Source organism: Prenolepis imparis, unplaced genomic scaffold (assembly GCF_030444845.1).
Source record: "Prenolepis imparis isolate NDT839.2.m4 unplaced genomic scaffold, iyPreImpa1.0 SCAF_10, whole genome shotgun sequence".
Classification (NCBI taxonomy): Eukaryota; Metazoa; Arthropoda; class Insecta; order Hymenoptera; family Formicidae; genus Prenolepis; species Prenolepis imparis.
In genome coordinates this window covers 16396971-16417680 of record NW_028141168.1, presented here as the reverse complement: position 1 = coordinate 16417680, position 20710 = coordinate 16396971, and the positions used below count along the sequence as shown (strand labels likewise).

Below are 20710 nucleotides of genomic sequence, written 5' to 3'. Positions count from 1 at the left end.
CTTTTTGTAGATTGTGTGTTTATAAAAACAGCATTGCGGTAACAGAAGGGTCGCAGCAAAAAAGAGAAAGTTTCAAAGGATAATTTTCGTAGATTTTAAGGCAGTGATGTAGACATTAAACCTTTCTTCTTTCAATATTAAAAAAAATTTATTAAAAATTTATTTAACTAATTTATTTTCTTATTTTATCTAGGTAAAAGATAAATAATTAAAAAAATTTATTATAAAAATAAAATATATTTTTTATTTTATCTAATAATTTGTTATTCTCTATGAAAGTAATGTTTGTTACATTTCTTATAATTTTGTATAATAAGCAATTGCAATTATTAAATGAACTTTTGACACAGCTCTTCTAATTATTCTAATTATTTCTCCTAATTTATATCACCTGGCATATCTTAATTTAATACAATAAGAGGGAAAGAGGCAGGTTTTCATTAGTAAAAGCGAAACAAGCGTAAGCGTGAAAACTGATTTCGAAATTAGGTAGGGTGCTGTCACGTGTTCATTATAATGGCTGCGAGTGACAGGTGGGCCTTAAAAAACAAAAGGCTCGTGTACACGGTTGATATTTTCCATTCACTCGTGGGGCCAAGCGGCGTGTAACGGCAATAATGAAGTTGCACGGTCATGTTAATTGAGAAGTTAAACAGAAATAGGAGCATTAAGCGCGTTGGCCCGCGGGGTTCGTTGATATCCGGCGGCGATGCAGTTAATGCTCATTCAATTACGTGATAAATGCGCGCAAAGTTGGAGTATTACGGTTTAAATCAATTTAATTGAGCTAACGCGTTTCGTCTTCTTTTTAAAGTGTCCCTCAATTATTATAAACCTCTAATCCCAATATATACACATCCGTTTATTAATCGTAACAAGCTTTATTTTATCTTCTTAATCACGTCAATACAGATCATGTATTTTCCTATGCAAATTTTTATCGTCGTTTTATTCGGCGAAAGATTTTCTCTATGTGCTTGTGTGGCAAATTACTGAAAATACTCATGAGAAATGCCTCGCGTGTGCAAAATTCGTTGCACGCATGCTATCCAAGTCGAGGAATAATAATAATAATCACGAGCACGTGGATGTTTTGGCATAAGTCTGAAAAAGGGCCTGTCGTCGCAGCACGACATGACGCATTTGATGCGGTGTTTAATAGATCATAAAGAACGTTTGAGTGTCACGATAAATATAACAACTCGCGATGCTGCTGAATGTTCGTGTCTTAACGCTTCAAGCGTGATCACTTCCACGTCGGGCAATAGTGCGAATTCGCGTGCGTGACTGCTATAGTTACTCCCATATATTTGTGTGTATGTGTGTATGTGCTACGTCACATAGAAAGACGTGCGTGGAGGCTTCAATTTTCAATTATAACATTAATTACATATACAGCATACGAGAAATTCATATTAAATTAAAGAAATTGTCTCAAGTTATTTTTATATATGTAAAGTCTTCTGCAGTTTATATCACAGTTTGCTTTATGCAGTTGACAAGTCAGAATTTAAATTTAACAGACGTCTCTGCAAATTAATTACTATTATAAAAATGATAGTGAAAATTAATTACATCTTGCATATCACATTATGTATACGTGTATGACGAATACGAGGAATGTCGGAATGCCGCGTCTAGATGGTCGGGAAGAGAGAAAGGAGGAGAGGAGACGATCAGATCCGAGACTCTAGCTTTGACTCTGGTTCTCCAAGGATCGATTCGTTGCTTTCCGACGCGAGTGAACCGTCGAATCTGCTCTCATGTATTTCTGCTTCTTCTTTCTTCGTATACATGGCATTCTTTCTCTTCGTCCTCGCTCCATGCTTCTTAACAACCTGCTACACCGTGTGCTGTTGTGTCGGATGATTTCTCCTCCCGTGTATCTTTCGGAAAAAAATTTCACGATAATATTTTATAGAAAACACAGCAGTGCATATATGATATATCGCACTTTTTAACGCGGTAAAATTCAATATTTCTTATTTTGCGAAAATACAAAATCATAGAAACGAAGAAAAATTCGCGTGTATATTAGGAAAAATATAAAATTCCTTGTTTTATAAAATAATGATTGGACTATTTATAGAATGATTATTTAAAATAAAATTGCTAAGATAACTATTTTTATATATTATACATATACATATATTATGTGATTCATTATATATTACGTTATACATCGAGATTGCCATGATGAAATGGAAAAAGGCTTATAATTAGTGTAATACTTGATACATCGATAGATCTTGATTTAATTTGATTAAAGCCAACTCTGCCAAATATTCCTATCTTTCTGCAACAAATGCGCGCGGATTTTATCAAAACTTTTATATCATTCTGCATCATTAATATTAATGACTATGCAATTTACTGAAATGCGTTTGAATATCTCGTGAAAGCAGATTTGACGTAAAAAAGGAATCTAGATCTTTATAGAGAGAAGAAGCTTTGTTTGTCGGGAACAGCTCTTTGAAACCTTCTGTATATGGACACATAGGTGTGGCTTGTGACATGAGACAGAACTAGCTCGTATTTTATTTTGAGTGTCAGACTCCCTCTCTCATGATCTCGAACTCCGCGTGAGAGCGTTATGTTCACCGAAGATGAAAAAAGGAGAAGAAAACGGAGGCGAGGCGTTGTTCATTTCGATGATGGCATGAAAGATAGGACTTGCGGAACGAAAGTTCAAAGGAAGATATATATGTTATCGGTCGCACGATTCCTATTAAAACCGACTTATAAAAGTCTACGACTTTGACATTATAGATTCGTAAAACTCTCTGAAAGATCAAAAATTGCATGAGTCAATCCTCTTTTTTCTTTTTCCTAAATTTAGTTGTAGATAAATTTGTATCTTTTAAAGCATACTGGATACAAAAGTAACATGTAATCAATTTTTATCATATTTTAGTTTTATCAAATTTTAATTAAATTTAGAAAAAGGAAAATTGAACTTTATGCAATATTTTTCAATTCAATTGTTTATTAATTTTAATATAAAACAAAGAAAAAGCTCTTATATTTTAGCTTCTTATGATAATCTGCATTATAATCTTTTAAATTAAATCTCTGCATTATAATCTTTTATTTAAAAGATGTAATTTTTAATATAATAAATTTAAATTGCACACGGTATTACATCTTTTAAAGAAAATATATATGTATATATATATATTTTATAAATTTTTATAAAAGATGTAATACCATGTGCAATTTAAATTTATTATATAAAGAATTACACCAAGCTTTAATAACTCTGCGGCATTCTTTGCTATTTGAACCATTGAAAAGTCACACCTTATTTAATGTAGGGGATACTAGGGGATTCCTTTAAGAGCTTTCTTAAGAAAAGCGTATTCTTTGCACACGTTTGAGATTTTTTCAAGCGTGAAAAAATAGTATTTCTTAAATCTTCGATTTTAAGAGCATGGGTAATCTTTTAGCTTAACAATGACAATAATGGAGATGAATTTATAAAAATTTAATTTGAAAAAAGACATAGGAACATAGGAAGGTCTTTTACTTTAGATGCTGCTAATTATTTCACATATATCGATGAAAGTAGTTACAAGTAGTACAAGTATTAGCATAGTATATGCGAGGAAATTCAAAATTAATCGTATATTTTTGTTTTATATTGAATGCAAGATATTCATAAAATTTTCCAATGAGAGAGAGAGAGAGAGAGAGAGATATGGGGAAAATGAATAAAATAAACAAGATGATATATATTTTAATTATTCGATTAAATAAATGCAATACAAAAATACACTTAGCGGATGTAGCTATGTTTTTCTCGCGCACCCAGTACATGCGGCATTCGAATCGAAATTCTCGTACGCGGTGGAGGGGGTTGTTCTCGGCGAGGCGCAAAAGCTCAGTTATTTGCATGTAGTGGGGGAGAGTTGCGTACCGGGAGTGGTTCGGTGTCCGTTCTTTTACCGGCTGAGCGATACCGCCGGTGGTGGGGGTCGAATCATATCGAGTGGCGAGTCCGAAAGGGGAGACGAGGGAGAGGAAAAGGAGGGTGGAGCGTTGCAGTCTGCGCGAGGGAACGACCGGCTGAGTGCGCGGTACGTCCCATCCGGATATCATGGGCCTCGTTTCACCAACGTGGTCCATTGTTATGTGCTCGAAAAGTACCGGCGGAGTACATTGTTGGCGGCACGCACGCGCGCACGACCTCCTTTGGTGACCTACGTCTTCGATGTTTGTCCTCACCTCCGTCGGAGCTTCGTACGCGCTCGACGGCCGCCGGCCTTTTTGAAGATTCCGCGCAAATTGCCCCGGGACCCGGAGCTATCAATGGTCGACCTTCGCGGCGGGACATATCGTTTACCATCTCCTCTCCCTTTCTTTCATCACCCTCGATTCATCGCGCTTTGTTCTCCGATATCGATGAGCGCGCGCCATTTAATTGTCCTCTGCTTTCCACATGTTCCGGGGGTATTCAGTGGGGAAAATTTGACAGTTCTGCCCGCGCACCAAGTGATGACATTATAATGACCCGGTACTCCTTTTCGGTGACAATAAGGATCACGTAGAGAACGAATCTTTGCGGCTGTCGTACGAAGAGACTAAAAGTGAAAGTGAATAGAATTTTTCTAGTGTCACTCTCTAATAGCTTTATAGTTTGTCAAATTTTAAAAAGTCTCCAGCAGAAGATTCTATAATATATGATCGTAATAGATGATCCGCTGAAACTCAAGGTATGATTTATTTATTTTTATGTTTATCATTATTGAATTGGATAATAACTAAATTAATGGAAAAAATATTTCTATAATAATATAATCAGTAAACATTTTAAAAACATGTATTATATTATAATAATAGAAAAACAAGACACATAAAATGATACATATTATTGACATACAGGATAGAACACATTCACACATGATTTAGCTATTAATTTTGTAATAAGAAGTTTTCTAACTTTAATCAATACAAAATTATATCATTAATATCTTAATGACTAAAATTACTATCAGTATTCTATTAATATTTATATAATTTTTTTGTTTTTTTAAATATAAATACAATTTCTAAAGTGTTGATATACATGCGTATATTTATAAATCTTTATAGCGAAATTGTAGCATAATCCAAAACTGTAAAAAGATATTAATAGATATTTATAGATTATTAATAGATATTTCTACATGTATATCATGTGTGTAGCATTACGTCGTTGGCATGAGTGCAAAATGCCGCAAAGTCATTCGAGAATTTGTACAACGTTAATTTATATACAAAGTGCAAATGTTGAGTTTAATATGTTTCGATATAACACGGAGAATCCGAGAGCGGGAAGGTCGGGAAGAAATTGAGCTGCCTCAGGCGTGGATCGGCGCCGTTAGACTTTCTCATTAGTTCGTTTGCTCTACCAATTAGAGAATAGTTCTCGAGATGGGACACAGAGTCACTGTGCAAAGTGTCGTGAAATCTGTGTGTATAACGGTACGAAATTTTCAGAATTGCGACATGTTCTCGCAAGGGAAAATGTCCACGAAAAAAAATGTTTGATTCGTCATTATTTTCTTCGATAAATTATTCGATTCTTCAGTAAAATACCTGCTGCTTTTTTTCGTGCGCTAAATTGCAAGGGTCAGTTTCACGTGAATTTTGAATACGTATTATCGCGTATAATACATGAATTGTACATGAATTACAGTTTTATACGATATAAGGAAAAAGGGGCGTGAGAATTTTATGTGATTTTCATGTAGGATATTGCGATGCATCATATATTTTATCACTGCATCGCGCTTTTTGACATTAGCCTAGAATTGTGTCGTAACATACACGATCGGTTTTATTTACATTTAACTTCATGATATTTGTGCAGATACGATAAGCGATAAAATGGAGAATATAGATGAAAACGAACGCATAATAATATATGTTATGTATATTTAAAGATCGTAACACGTAAGGCATTTATATGTTAGACAACGAAATTGAAAGTGTAACTGGGAGACGATTTATTTAGTCTTGTTTGGCTGCTATTACGTAGATACAAACATAATTTACAATTTTTATATTGTGTGAACTGTCTTTCTTATATTTATATACTATTTTCCAGTCTTTTTTGTAATAAGAAAAAATGCTACAATGTTCAATCTTTTTTAAAATATTTTTAAAATTATTTTTGAAAGAATACAAATTTGAATAAAATTCATGTAGATATAAATTAGAATTCTCTTCTAATTTTTTTCATCGAATTCAAACTTTGCACGTTTGTACAACAACATTGTGGATGAAATTACTTTGTTAATGAGATCAGTAAATTTGTTTAGAGTATTAAACTTATGTGTGTATGCAGAATCACCGACCGCATAATCGCACTATATAATAATCATTACAATTACGACCAATGTAATAGTGCTCACTTGTCAGGCTCCATAAAGTCTGGTTATTATTTTGCTCATAAACACCTGCACTCGTGTCAGTATTCTCCGCGTATATCCTCGTGTATATTTGGCTTTCCGGCCGCGTATATTAGCTACGTTACTCACTTAAGCTAATCGAAGACAGATATTACACAGATAATTGTAATTGAATGTTATATATCCATCATCTGGAACTCTGATATGCTTTGATCTATTTTCAGCTATATTACTTCAGGAGTCTTGTTTTAATTTTAGATAAACTCATAAATCGAAAATGAATAAGCTTATTAATCGAATTGATCGAATTAGGAGAATAAACTGATTACGAATAGACGCATATTTGTTATATATTTCTATACATATAAATGTTCAGTAAACTAATAAAGTGATGTGATTTATAAATAATTAACGTAAACATTTATCGTCGATCATTTACTCTGTCGTGTCTACATAAATTCATAGTTTTAATTAATTATTGAGATAAATTATTGAAAAATCATGCTTCTCTTATCGTTCATTATTCTATTTTAAGTATAGCAAATAGAAGTTGGTCAACCTTCGTTATTGGCACGTGATCTTATCATGGACTGACGTCACTGACGGAGGGTTTCACTTATCTTCGAACTTTTTTTATTCAGACATGTACTCGCGAGAAAATCTACGTTAGAGTGTATTATCAACCACGACTACACGTGGCTAATAGATTTGGCGAGGTAAGCTTAGAAATAAAGCTTTCAAACAGGAATGCATGAAATCTTTATTGCCATCCGTGAAGTAGTAAATAATCCGCGATTCGTGATAGAAATTATCTTTAATTTTCACGCGATGTTTGAGAGTTTATATAATTCAATGTCTATATAGAAGCGCGCGATAGGATATTTTTATTTATACATATTTCTTCATTTAAACATCCTTTTTGCGAAAATTGAGTGATAAATATATCGTGTAAAAATATAAATTAAAACAGAGGCAAAGTGTTTTACACATCTTTAAGTAAATTATATTTGTCACTCGACGTCAGTACACGAAGAGAATTTTCTCTTAGAATTTACCCTGAAAATCATGGTAATCATGGGACAATATGGTATGGAAAGAATTTTATGAGAATTTCTCTGATTAATATTTATTACAATAAAAATAATAATATCTGTCACAATAAAATATAAAACATGTTTGATTAATTTTACTAAACTGCATGGTAAAATTACTCAAACATGTTTTATATTTGAACGTGTATAGATATTATTATGTTTATTGTGATTAATATTAATCAGAGAAATTTTCATAAAATTCTTTCCATACCATATCCCACGATTACCATGATTTTCAGGGTAAATTCTAAGAGAAAATTCTCTCTGTGTGGTTTTCTCAAAAACAAATTCATGTTATAGTCACTGTCATTGTCTCAGGACAACGCCTTCAAAGTTCTAAGCATCAGGTAGTTATTTCATTCAGTATTTCATACTTGTGTCTACATGATAAAGTGATTTGCACGCTTCAGCCATTCTCATAGGTATATTGCTCATATACCTATTTAGCTTCCTGGTATCGGTAATATATTTGTAGCTTCAATCTCCTATGGGGTCATTCGCTACGATTTAAAGTCAATAATCTTGTTACAACTCACTACCGTTCACTTTTAAGAGAATAGTATACATAACCTCATGGTAAGAGACACGATAAACCTTAAGTGTCGGTTTGCACGGTAATTCCTTCCTCCGCCAACCATTATGAACGGTCGTTATCACATTACCTATTGACCTTATGAACAGGTGAAAGATGATTCTTGCTTCTTGTTTGTCACAGTGATATCTCGTACTAAGTCAACTATTTTGATTGATAACAAAAATTAATCAAACTTTGCCAGTACCATATTAAGCCATACTGTTAATTAATTTTTTTAACACTATATTGTTGATTAAGCATGAAAGAAAATTGGAGCAAGCATTTTCTCTTCCGCAAAATGATAGATAAAATTACACATGAATATTTTTGTTTAGATAAAATAGATAATTTTGACAAAAATTAATTAATTTTGAACTTTACTGTGTCTTTGACAAATTCATCATTTTAATAGTAATTTTTATCCAAATTATTTTATGAATTTAAAGAGTACAATAATTTTTTTAATTTAATAGAATGATATAATTGAAATTATTGTAAGATTGTAGCAATTTTCTATACGTTTTTTTCTTTGATGCATGATCTGCAATTTTTGGGGGATTCACCGCACTCTTAATAAAAATGTTAATGCATCGATGGGATAGTTCAAATTAAAATAAACAGAGATTTAAAATATTAAATTAAAATGAATTACAGATTATAGAAATAATTTATATAGTATAAATATATTATCAAAGGACATCATTATTGCTATGTGTTACTTATAATTTCGAGCATCCTATTTGATTCAATATAGCTTCACTTTTTCCAACGCCATACGAAGCAAAGTCAAGTATAGTCCGCTATTCTGCTACAGCCATGTTGAAATCCATGATGGCCGTCTTGCGTTCCATAACACTTGGTCTCTGTGGGAATGGCACCAATAGCGTCTGCGAAACTTTCATTCGCTATCCCTACCTGTGATCCGTTGCTCCTATAGTTGAGACGACCAATCCCACTCCATTTCCTTAACATCTATGTTTTCTCCCTCTACCAGACCATCTTCGACGGCCATCATGGGTTCGTGCGTGCGCACATCTGATTCACTAGACTCACGAGACTATATGACTGTATAGAATGTGATAGCCTTCAGAATTCTATCTAGTATGTGTCTATGTATGAGTTCAAAAAATTTAGTATTTTTCCAGACAAAAATATTCCTTTAATTATAATATTTGATTAGGTTTTTTTCTAAATTGGTTAAAGTTTTGTATATATATTTATATAATTATGCCACATTCGCAAAATTATTTCAAACTCTTTATGAAATGAAGCAGTTACGAGAATAATTAATTTTCAAAAGCTAAAAACAAATTCTGTCTTGATTTATAAATCCATTCTTCCTATTTAATAATCATGTGTATTTATTGTTTCTTTTTGTAATTTTTTTAAATTTGGTTTTATTTTATTAAAATTTTAAGAAAGAAGAAATTTAAAGACAATGAAATTATAATCTAACACATAACATATCAAGTAGTTTATTTTTAAATAAATAAAAAATAATTTTACTATAGCTTTAAACGATTCAGATTTCATCATTTATGATTTATGCAATTGCCAAATATATCGTTTAAGGATTAAATGATAATCAAATATACTATATCAATAAAAGATAATCAAATATAATGAAATAAGGATTACAAGCTGTAATATTATTATAAAATTGAATGAAAATTAAGGCTAATAATTATACATGATATTTAATATAGTGCTATATAAATTTTGTTATTAACATTATTTCTGTGAAAGCATGTTTTACATCTTTTTAAATTATTGTTTTTAAATCTTTTTATAGCACGTTATGTTAAATATCTTGTCTGTTTTGCTTTCATCAGCCGCAGGTAAGATGTTTATTTTACCTGTGTGTGAAATCTTATATAGAGTTTCTGCTGGTAAGGAAGAAAATGTTTTGTGGTTTCAGTACCATCTTTCTGGAACCTCTTCTTCAAGCGAGATATTGGCTATGTAGTTACGAAATGTACCACGGTTTAGGCTTATTAAGAAACGCTGTGTTGCATATATTTTGAATATATATTTTTAAAGTAATGTTTAACATACAATATTTTCAACTTCTTTGTTACATATCAAATACTGCATATGTCTAAACAAATCATTATACCAAACACTCGTTTTATTTAAATCTTTAATTGAATATACATATACAAAAATTTCCATTTATTTATTATACTTTATACATTGAAATAACAATAGTATCTCAAATAAATGCGTGAGCACATAATGAATAGAAATATGTTAACAAATATGTAAAAAAGTAAAATGTATTTTTATGCACAATTAAAATATTATACACACGTTAAAAAAATTTTATAATATTACTATCGTAATTATATCAAAGAAAATTTCATAATTTAATTTCCATAAATAATAAATTGCTTCGAGACATTTTATAATCGCTAAATTATTGGATCTGAGATATGAGAAACCATTTCTTCTCATCTACTTAAGAAAAAAAATTTTTAGCATCTTGTTTTATTTAATATTATTCTACTCTTTCTCCTTCCGTATATGTAATCGATGCGTATAAAATGCAGGAGAGATCAATTGACTGTGCTTGTACCGAGAAGCCTTATTACATTGATTGGGGATTGTGATTCTGTGTCCTCGCGTTTTTATCATGCATATAATTTCAACATTATACAATGCTCGGGTCGTTATGGGGCAACTAACTAGCGAACACATCAAGTTTGCAACCCATGCAACGCGTACACGTGCTTTATTCCTTGTATAGTCAGCTAACTAACCGGCATGTGCGAGGGTAATTACTGAGCTCGTCGAGTGCAACGTGGACGTTATCAGGCGTTCGCCTTCATCTCGGTGGTGTAGTCTCTGCGTCCGTGTTCACGCACACATGTTTGCACGCGCGCAACGTAGTATCCTGAACAAGCTACGCAGGAGGCAGGAGAAAGGCAAGCACGTTCTCGCAGAGGGAATAGCAAGGGAGAGGAACGAGAATAACGAGGGACAGGGAGCCTCTCCCGCGGAGGATTAGGTTTGAAGGGGGTGGGAAGGGAAACTGTGCGAGAGGCATCGGCTTGAGAAAGGAATTGGTTAAAGAAGAGGCGAAGGGGAAAGGGTGAAGGGGGAAGAAATGGAAGATTCCAGCGACTCCACGGTTAATTTGTAGCAGTGCGCATCTCTACGTCTCTTCTCTTTCTCCTCTCCGGTTCAGGATATATATTTTTCTGGGGCTTATGCATCGTGCACACATTTGCGCGTGCACGGGTGTTTGTGATTCCCACGTGTTTTATGCTTCGTGCGGTTTTGTATTTGCGCATCGCGATACATCGGTATAGGACGACGAGGACGATCGAGAGTAGCGATGAAGAGGGAAGGGGGAAGGTTAGAGGAGACCACCCAGGAATTACGAGCGCGTTTCTTATTCGCGCGTTTCCGTACAATGATATCTTGCCGTGTTCTTGTTCTTCCTTCGAGGATTCGTCATCCTCGAGCTCTCTGTCCTGTCTTATAATTTGTAACGAACCGACAGATGTTGAGGTGGTTGAGATCAAATGCTGCAAAATTGACGGTGCGCATCATAGGGAACGATACATTATTGTAGAAATAATATAGTTATGCAAAGTAAAATTAAAGGTTGAGTTATAAAAATTAATTTTCGTGGCATTAAAAAATGAATTATGCTATAAAGGTAACATATACGGTTTTTAATTATTGAAAATATATGGTTACAACCGTTTAAAACAAAATATTACAATAAAACTGCATTAAAGTTGAACGAAGAGTGTCTGCTTACCATGTATTTTTTTAACATATGATTTATAAAGACCTGTCCGTATAGTTGCACAAAGTAAATATAATGTGTGTGGATGTGAACAATGTATCTAATTTAAAGGATATCTCGTATATTAGACATGTTTTTATTTTATTAAGATTTTTATTTTATTATCTTATTATATATAATGAAACTTGTATGAAATATCTCCTCTCACTTGACATTTGTAGATCCTCTTGATTTCGTGCGAATGCAAAAAATAGCATCTGACGCGAAATTGCTCTTTGTTTTTTTATCCTTCTATCATTTAGTTATATCGTGACTGGAACCAGGCAGCCTAGCTACTGCCATCGATTTCTGGGCATTGAAAAGACGCATGCGCAAGTAAGAATAGGGACTGCCCGCTTACGATATATTCTCCCTTCAGCTAATGTCAGTATTAAAAGCACTAATACATTCGCGAGAAACTGAAAGTTGCGGAGTTCAATATCTGCGATATAAATTTTGATGCATGCAATAATTTGTTTGATGGAACCTTAAATGCACGCGTGCTTCCGGAAATCTTTGATAAAATTTATCTGAGAAAATTGATTATCTCGCTTCTGTCCATGTGTATATACAAAAAATATATACGAAATGATATATTAATACTTTTTTATACGTCTATCGGCGGCAAAAATCTTCAATTATTATTTTAATTTACGGGAGACGATGCGCAGATAATGTGGAACGTACGCGCAAACTCATTACTATTCAGAGTTCGTGTAGCGCCCATATTAGGTATATCCGATTAAAAACAGTATCAACCTTGAATCTTGTCCCGGCGCTTATTTGGTCGAACCAGCCAACCCTTTTAACGTTGGTAATCCCTCCATGCGGGCGTTCCATTATCTGACCATCTTTATTCACCTTCATACTGGGATCGCGGACTGAACAGAGAGAGAAAGAAAGACAGAGAAGGGTAGAAAGAGGGACAGAGAATGAGAGGCGGAGGATGACGTGCGGAGGGCCGGGATGGATCGCGAGGTGGGTTTTATGAGCGCGCACAAATCTCCTCATCAAGCTCCCGCAGGATCCAACGCCCGACATCCATGGGGGCTGGAAATTGCAGGGCGGGTTTCGCCATCGTTTCGGAAGAACGCGGGGAGAAGGGGGGAAGCGGGAGGAGAGAGAAGGCCGTCGGGCACACAAATGAGGCAGCTTGATTCCAATTATTCAGTAAATTAAATACGGGGGAAGTTGGGCTTTACGGGCGTTCCTCCGAGTTTCAACATTATTCCAGCGAACGTGGTGAACGACGGGGGTGTAGAGAAAGGGTTGAAACCGCACGTCGCTATTGTATCTCGTCGCGAGAGGGACGGGCTACGGGTTATCTATAGTTAATACTCGCTGTTTGGGGTGAATATGCGTGAACGGAGAGAGATACTCGGCTCTTCCAGTGTTTTAACATGGGGGAGAGACATTTGGTAACCTTGCCATGGCCATGGTTTTTTTATATTGGCGAGGTCCCTCAAGAATGATATGCATACATAATCTCGACTTCATTACACGCAAATTTATCACTAAACTAATAGCATAAATTTATTCCGTTTTATGCATATGCGTAAAAGAGTACATTTACATACATTTTTATTAATTATTCTGCGACGAGATTCGCTTTCCGCGATAATGTCTCAGATGCATAAAACGTTTATTTTATATTACTAAAATAATTTATTGTATTGATTTTATCGTAAATATATAAAAACAATCGTGGTATTCGCATCCGCCGTGCTCGGTTCTCGGAGCGATTATATATAAAAGTTTTCTCGATCACCGGCTAGCTGCTTTAATTCGTATTTTCTTTGGGGACTGCGCTTCGTCTTTTACGAGCGCGTATTTCTCTTCCCTATCCTACGGTTGGAAACGAGTTGAGTTTTCCCTCTTCTTCCCGTACCACACTTCTCTTCCCATTCCACCTTCTTTTGCGTTGCCCTTGTGCAGTTCCGTCAAGTTCTCATCCTTCTGCGTACTTCCCTCGTTATTTTACCGGTCAGACATTTTGACAAAGGTTAGAACCTGCTAGATGTGAGATGCGATTAGGAGACAAAGGGCGAATAAGATGCTGATAAATCGTAGATGTCAAAAAAAAAATTGTTTATGCAAATCTCTCAGTCGCAGAATATCGACAAAATTTTTTCATATTTTCTTATTTTTAAAATATATTTTTAAATATTTTTATATATTTTTTTCTAAATATCTCATGTGAACTTGTATAAATAAAAATTTTTGGAAAATATTTTTCTGTATATAGTAAGGCTTTAGACCTTTAACGACGGGGAGACATAAATTTAAGCACGTAATGTCAGATCAGAAACATAAATTGTTTTATAAGGAGAGATATTCCCTGACAAAATTCTTCAAACTCGAGCAGACATTTTAAAAGGACGCGCAGGGATAAAAAGGCGTGTTTAATAACTTGTAAAATATGAGATGCAACCGGGGACATTTGCTCAGTCCTACGTTCGGAGGGTGAGAGACGTTCTTCCTCTAAACATCGTATAATTGTATTCACGTGGGAGCTCCCGACAAAAGGGAAGCGCGATCGAAGTCGGAGGGAAGGTCCGGGGCGGTTCCGCGGTGACTGAAGAAGTTTATAATCCATGACGTTTCCGGCTTTGCGTATAGGGAGCGAAGGCACCTCTTATGTCTTTCGAGCTCGGCCGAAGAAGACGAAGCAGTGCCAGATTACAGCCAGCTGTATCCGCGTGTTCCCCAGGATACGCGGGTATGCGCGAACGCGTGTCCAGGATCATTTTTAAAAAATGGCCACCAATCGCTTCTCTCGTTCTCTTTCCTCGGGAACGGTAAACACTCGGATTATCTGCATCCTGCTTAACGCCGGACACGTTTCATGAAGCTGGGGACGGTCCGGCTGAGAAATGACTGCTTGCATTCCTTTCGGTGAGAAGCACTTTACGCCAACACATAGGGACCGTTCGAAGTGACACGAGCTGGCAGCATCGTATATTCGAAAGATTATTTCCGTCGGAGCGCGCTTATACGCCGGGGCGATCACGCGACAACGCGATACGTTCACAAAACGAGTATGAATCTTGTTCTCTGAAATGTGTCGTCCGTTATAGATAAGTCGTGCTTTTCTCCGCTTATCAAATTGGAGTCCGTCTGTATATTTCTGCAAGTGTTCCCCGACACTTAAACCAATAATTGCTAATTGCTCTTCGTCGAATTTACGAGTCTCGGATAAGAAAAAAAAATGCAAACCGTCACTCTTCGTATCTCACAATCAGCGTCAGGTTATTTATCGCTTTAATTTCGAGTTTTTGAAGCGAATTATTAACGAATGGAGATGTATATACATATAGTTATATTTTAAGAGGAAATTATATATTTATACTACGAAATTGCCGTAGAGCGAAACTCAATTTCGCGAGTTCCGCGGAAACATTTGTATGTCAGCATAGGGTTGCACGCACGCGGCCATATTATCCCCGTCAGCTGTTTCCATACTCTATCGCTCTCCGCAGCGAGACTCTCGGATTTTTCGAATATTCCATCAACGTACGGAAGTCGTATATTACGAACGGAGAATGTGTACGAAGGCTCGGGGCGTGCTTCGCATGCTAGCGATTACTTTTACCTTCGCCCTTTCGTCCTGGCAGGCGGTAAACGAGCAAGCCGGTCTTTTCCTTCGGCCTGCCCTCCGCGGACTCGAAGGACCACCCTTTTTCGCTCCCTCCTATCCGACCGTCGTTCTTTTCTTTTCCCCGGTACGCGTCTACCTGCATTTTTAGCGTCGAATCAACGGATTGGTAGTCGATTACTCGTGGTAGGCGAGAATACCACAAGATCACATTTTATATGTGTAAACTTAAGTGCTCTCGTGTGTGACATAAAGTTAGAATTTTTTTATTTCCTTTATTGTTATTAATAATAAAAATATTATGCAGATATATGTATCTGCTGCAAAAATGTGCGACGTGGTTTTCTTGATTTTTAAGAAATTTTCAAACAACTATTTCTTTATTTCTTTTTCGAAACAATAGACGTGAACACAATTTAAATTATGTGTATACAACGAGTAGAAAAACGCGAGTTTATGGAAACTGAAAGAAATATTTATAAAAGAAATATCCATCCACACACAGATTATTTCGATTTTCACTTTACTATTTTTCTTGATTGCCTAGCCATTACATTATCCATATAAAACGTAAGTTTTCATTCAATTCATCTTCTTCTACCTGCCGTTATTACACAAACTAATCTGTAAATCTCTCAATCGTGTGGATCTGGCGCCAATAAGTAGAATAAAGTGGAGGGTTGACATAAAAGTAACGTGCGCCAGGCGCCATCTACTGTCGTGATGGTATTATGGCTTTCGATTTATAACGTCACACACGAAAGGATGATTGCCTTTTGCGATGAGTGGATATCGAGGGGAAACATTGGAGTAACTAGAATTGCTTGACCAAAGGGCACAGGGCTCTTATCAAACAATCTCTCTTATGAAAATCATGAATGTGTATCGAATTTGTGATGAGAAAGAAATTTGTTTTTTCCTTGATGAAAGATCTTTTGTATCCAGATTCTTATTGTTATTTTAATATGCATTGTAATGCTATTAAAATAACAATAAGAATTGACTGTAACACAATAATAAGATCGAGGTTGCATCATGAAAATTATATATTTTTTACTATGAATTTGACAAAAAATTTATAGCTTAGATGTGAAGATAAATATCTATTTAATTAATTATTACGAATTATATACTGATAGTATGATAATCTATCAATATCAGTTGACAAATTAAGCTTAGATTTAGTTACATTATACAATCGTCGGAACAAAGTGAACAGACGTTCACGTAAGCAATACGTAACATTGCTTATGTTTTTCCGTAATAAATTGTCATAAAAATATTTTACTACGAGCATTATGATATGTTTCAATTAGAAACGCAAATGAATAGTAACTTATACAATGGCAAGCAACGCGTATCGATTGCTGTCCGTCGGCGCAGATATTTTACACTGAGAAAATTTTTTCTTACAATTTACCCTGAAAATCATGGTACCCGTGGGACAATATCGTATAGAAAGAATTTTATGAGAATTTCTCTGATTAATATTTACCACAATAAAAATAATAATATCTATCACAATAAAATATAAAATATGTTTAAGTTTACTATGCAGTTTAGTAAAATTAATTAAACATTTTATATTTTATTGTAATAGATATTATTTTTTTTTGTGATAAATCAGAGAAATTCTCATAAAATTCTTTCCATACCATATTGTCCACGATTACCATGATTTTCAGGGTAAATTAAAAAAAAATTCTCTTCGTGTAGTTTAACATATTCCAACTTTCAATATTTATGCATTATTAATAGTAATAACATATATTTGTACAAAATTAATACAATTTTTAAACTATAATAAAATGTAGATTTTTTTATATTAAATAACGCGTAATAAACACTTTAATCTCTAAATTTGTTGATATTATTAAAATACGTAATTTATAATAAATACATGGTATTATGTATTATTATATGTTAAGAAATATAATTAATAATATAAAAAAAATTGTTTTATATCTGTTCGATATTTTTCGAGAAATAAAAATTAAATTTACTTTTTTGAATTAACATTTATGCAATATCTTTGTACAAAGTGTAACAACATTTCCATTAAGTGTAATAACTGTGTAATGCCGCATGTAATGTAATTTTTATATATTTAGAGATTTATATGTATATATACATACAGAGATTTAAATGATTTATAATATAAATGTTATTAAATGTTTATAATAAACACACACACACTCTCACTCTCTCTAATAATATATAATGTTAATTTAACAATATATAAACGTTTTTGAAACACATAGTTAGGTGCTTATTGTTAGACATAGTGTTAGAGCTATTATATATTTCAAAAGACGCGTGATGACAATTTAACTGTTCGTGCCGAAGGCCAAATAGACAATTGGGGAATCGCTATAAATCACAGAATTTTTTTCACTTACAAAGGGTTTTCTTCCGCCAATACTCCAATTTTTTTCTAACGTCTCGCATTTGCCGAGACGAATAGGGATTCAAGGACTCGTCGCAGTGACATTGCGTTGATTCTTTTCATTAAATGTCTTACGAATGCGTCCTGAGAAACAGTTCTCAGTTTTCGTTTCGGCAGCATAGCATACTGACGTCTGTTTGCATAATCAATTTGTAATAATGTGAATTTGTGAACGTGTTTGTATAAAGAAAGAGTTTTATCCACATAATCTGCCATGTTTACCGACGCTATCAGATTCCGACGGTTTTGTCGCCGTTTCGTTTCTTCGTGGTCGACAATAATCGATAGTCAGGTGATTTGCTTGTCTACATTGAAACATTAATATGTTTATTCATACCCATAAGCATTAATATTTCTTTTTAATTTTTAATCGATATTATAAGCAAAATAAATTTCTATACGCTACATATTGTTTTATGTATCAAAATATTACAAATCGAAAATTTGTGATCTTAATTAATTGATTTTTTATTTAAAAAATTTAATAATTCTGCAATAATCAATTTTATTATTACAAGCGAGAGGAACAAAATTTATAAAATTGAATTAAAATTATTCTTTTGTAATAGATAACATTGTATATATAATTATATATTGAAAGATACGGGGGTTTCTTTCGTCGCGTTTAAATTTAATATAATATATTAAATATTAATCTAAATTATTAGGCATCTTTTTAATAAATTTAATAAATACTTTGAACAATAAATATAAATACCTATTACAAAATAACTGTAATCTAATTGATCGTAATGTTTCAAGTATTATTTTAATTAAAAAGTGTATCTAGGATTTTCAAGATTTCTCTTATTTTTTTTCTTTCGATTAAGCATGACTTTTATTAAGTCTAATTTTTTAAAAATGTGTATACAAAATTTACTGATTAACAACTATTAGGCGTTGAGAACATTGGAACGTATATACGTATATATTAATATAGTTATATTATTTTTGTTACAGGATTCCTCATGTGGCGAAGAAGAATTGTCGTCATTGGTTCACCACCCAACTTGCAGCTTATTAAAGGTAAATGTGTTATTATTATGTATATGTATATAAATCTTTTTAAAAATTTTCTATTTTAACGCATAAGATAATGAAAAACTAAAAAAGAAATGAATTCTCTATCTGGCTATCTAAAATTTACAAAATTTTTTAACAAAACAAGAATAAATATATCTAATAAGTATCATTAAAGCACGAATTAATTAATATCTGCTCATTGAATTACCACTTAAATGATTCAATCATTTTACCTTTCAATTATTTACTTCTATAATTACTTCTATTACAAATTATGTTACTATGTATTTATATCTTCGTTATCTTATGTTATACATATAAAAAATACATTGACTTATTATATACATATAAGTTATTTTTGTAATACTATGCACACGGCTTGAAATAACTTTTAAAGACATATAGGTAAATATCCATACATTTGTTAGTAAAAAATGCAACTGTATGTGTTATTTGTTGATTGCAACTATTTATCACGCCATATAGAGAATAAGACGAAGAAGGATAAGATTTTTTTTAGCATAAATTATAATAATAGAAAGATATATGCAGGTAAATAAAGAGAATATTATTATTGTTGAAAGTAATATCAAAATTAAAAAATGAATTATATTTTCATTACATTTTATTAAAGTATTTGATAATAAACGCATTTATGTACGAAACAAAGCAATAGCTTTTGTTGAATTTAAATGTTTTTTTTTTTTTTTTTTTTTTTTTTTTTTTTTTTTTTTTTTTTTTTTAATAAGAATATCGAGACTAATAGTTTGTGTGAGCAATTAAAAAAGTAGTTACATATAGTAATAAAAATTTTTGGCAGAAACAAAATTACATATAATTTTTTATTCAAATTTTTTTAAAAATAAATTTTAATATTATGCGTTTTTATTCATGAAGAAATGAACAAATCATAATGTCGTAAATTAAAATCTTTAATAAACAATAACGATTTAAGAAAATTTTCGTATTTAAGAAGGATAAGAAATTATATAAATATTTTTATATCAAATATTACGATGTGTAAGAACATAATATTTTTGAAACATTATCGAAATTATTCTGATAAGCGAATGCGGATTATATTTATAGCTAGTCATATCTTTTCTCTCCCTTAGTACTAGAATCATTAAATTAATCTAAGAAACAGAGATATATATGATTCATCGAATTACTTTACTATATTACAGAAGTTTAATAATATTTTTTTTGTGAAAACTATGTATTTCTGACACTATCAAAAACTATCATGACACATAGTTATAAATAAATTTTTGTTTTAAATGAAACTAATAACAAGAATGAAGAATGACTTTTCAACTTTATTAAATATTATGACACAAAGTAAAAAATAATTGCCAATTTTTTAATAAATTTTTTAAATAATGAAAAATGTTCTATATATTTAATCTCGAATTTATGGAATAGTGCAATTGTGAAAGTGTTTCATATAATCGAATAATCGACAACTTATAAAATAATGAGAAAAATATTGAAAGATATTATGGTACTGTATCTATTGAACATAACGAGAGGAATTTCAAAATATGTTTCTCAAATCTTAGAAACAATTTAGGAATAAGTCTGCGTTATCTCTCGATGACATTTAATCGCGCTATCAGCTGATTGGGTGAGTTCGGCAATAAAATTACTCTCTTAAGTATAAATAAGATTAATCGAGCAAGCTGAGAAGTTCTCGAGCATCTCGATCATGTTTACGCGATGCATCCCTTATCTTATCCCTTATGAGAACGTTAAAAGGGTCTTATCGGTCGACTCATCGCGGGTTTCGA

General features: G+C 32.9%; 1 long non-coding RNA gene across 1 annotated transcript in view; it reads left to right on the top strand.

The window, feature by feature from the left end:
• LOC145942064 (uncharacterized) overlaps nt 1-20710 on the top strand; it is a 73727-nt gene that overhangs the window by 22911 nt on the left and 30106 nt on the right. The window contains exon 5 of the long non-coding RNA XR_014426297.1: nt 18858-18923. This is a non-coding gene — a long non-coding RNA (uncharacterized LOC145942064). The remainder of the gene's footprint in view (nt 1-18857; nt 18924-20710) is intronic.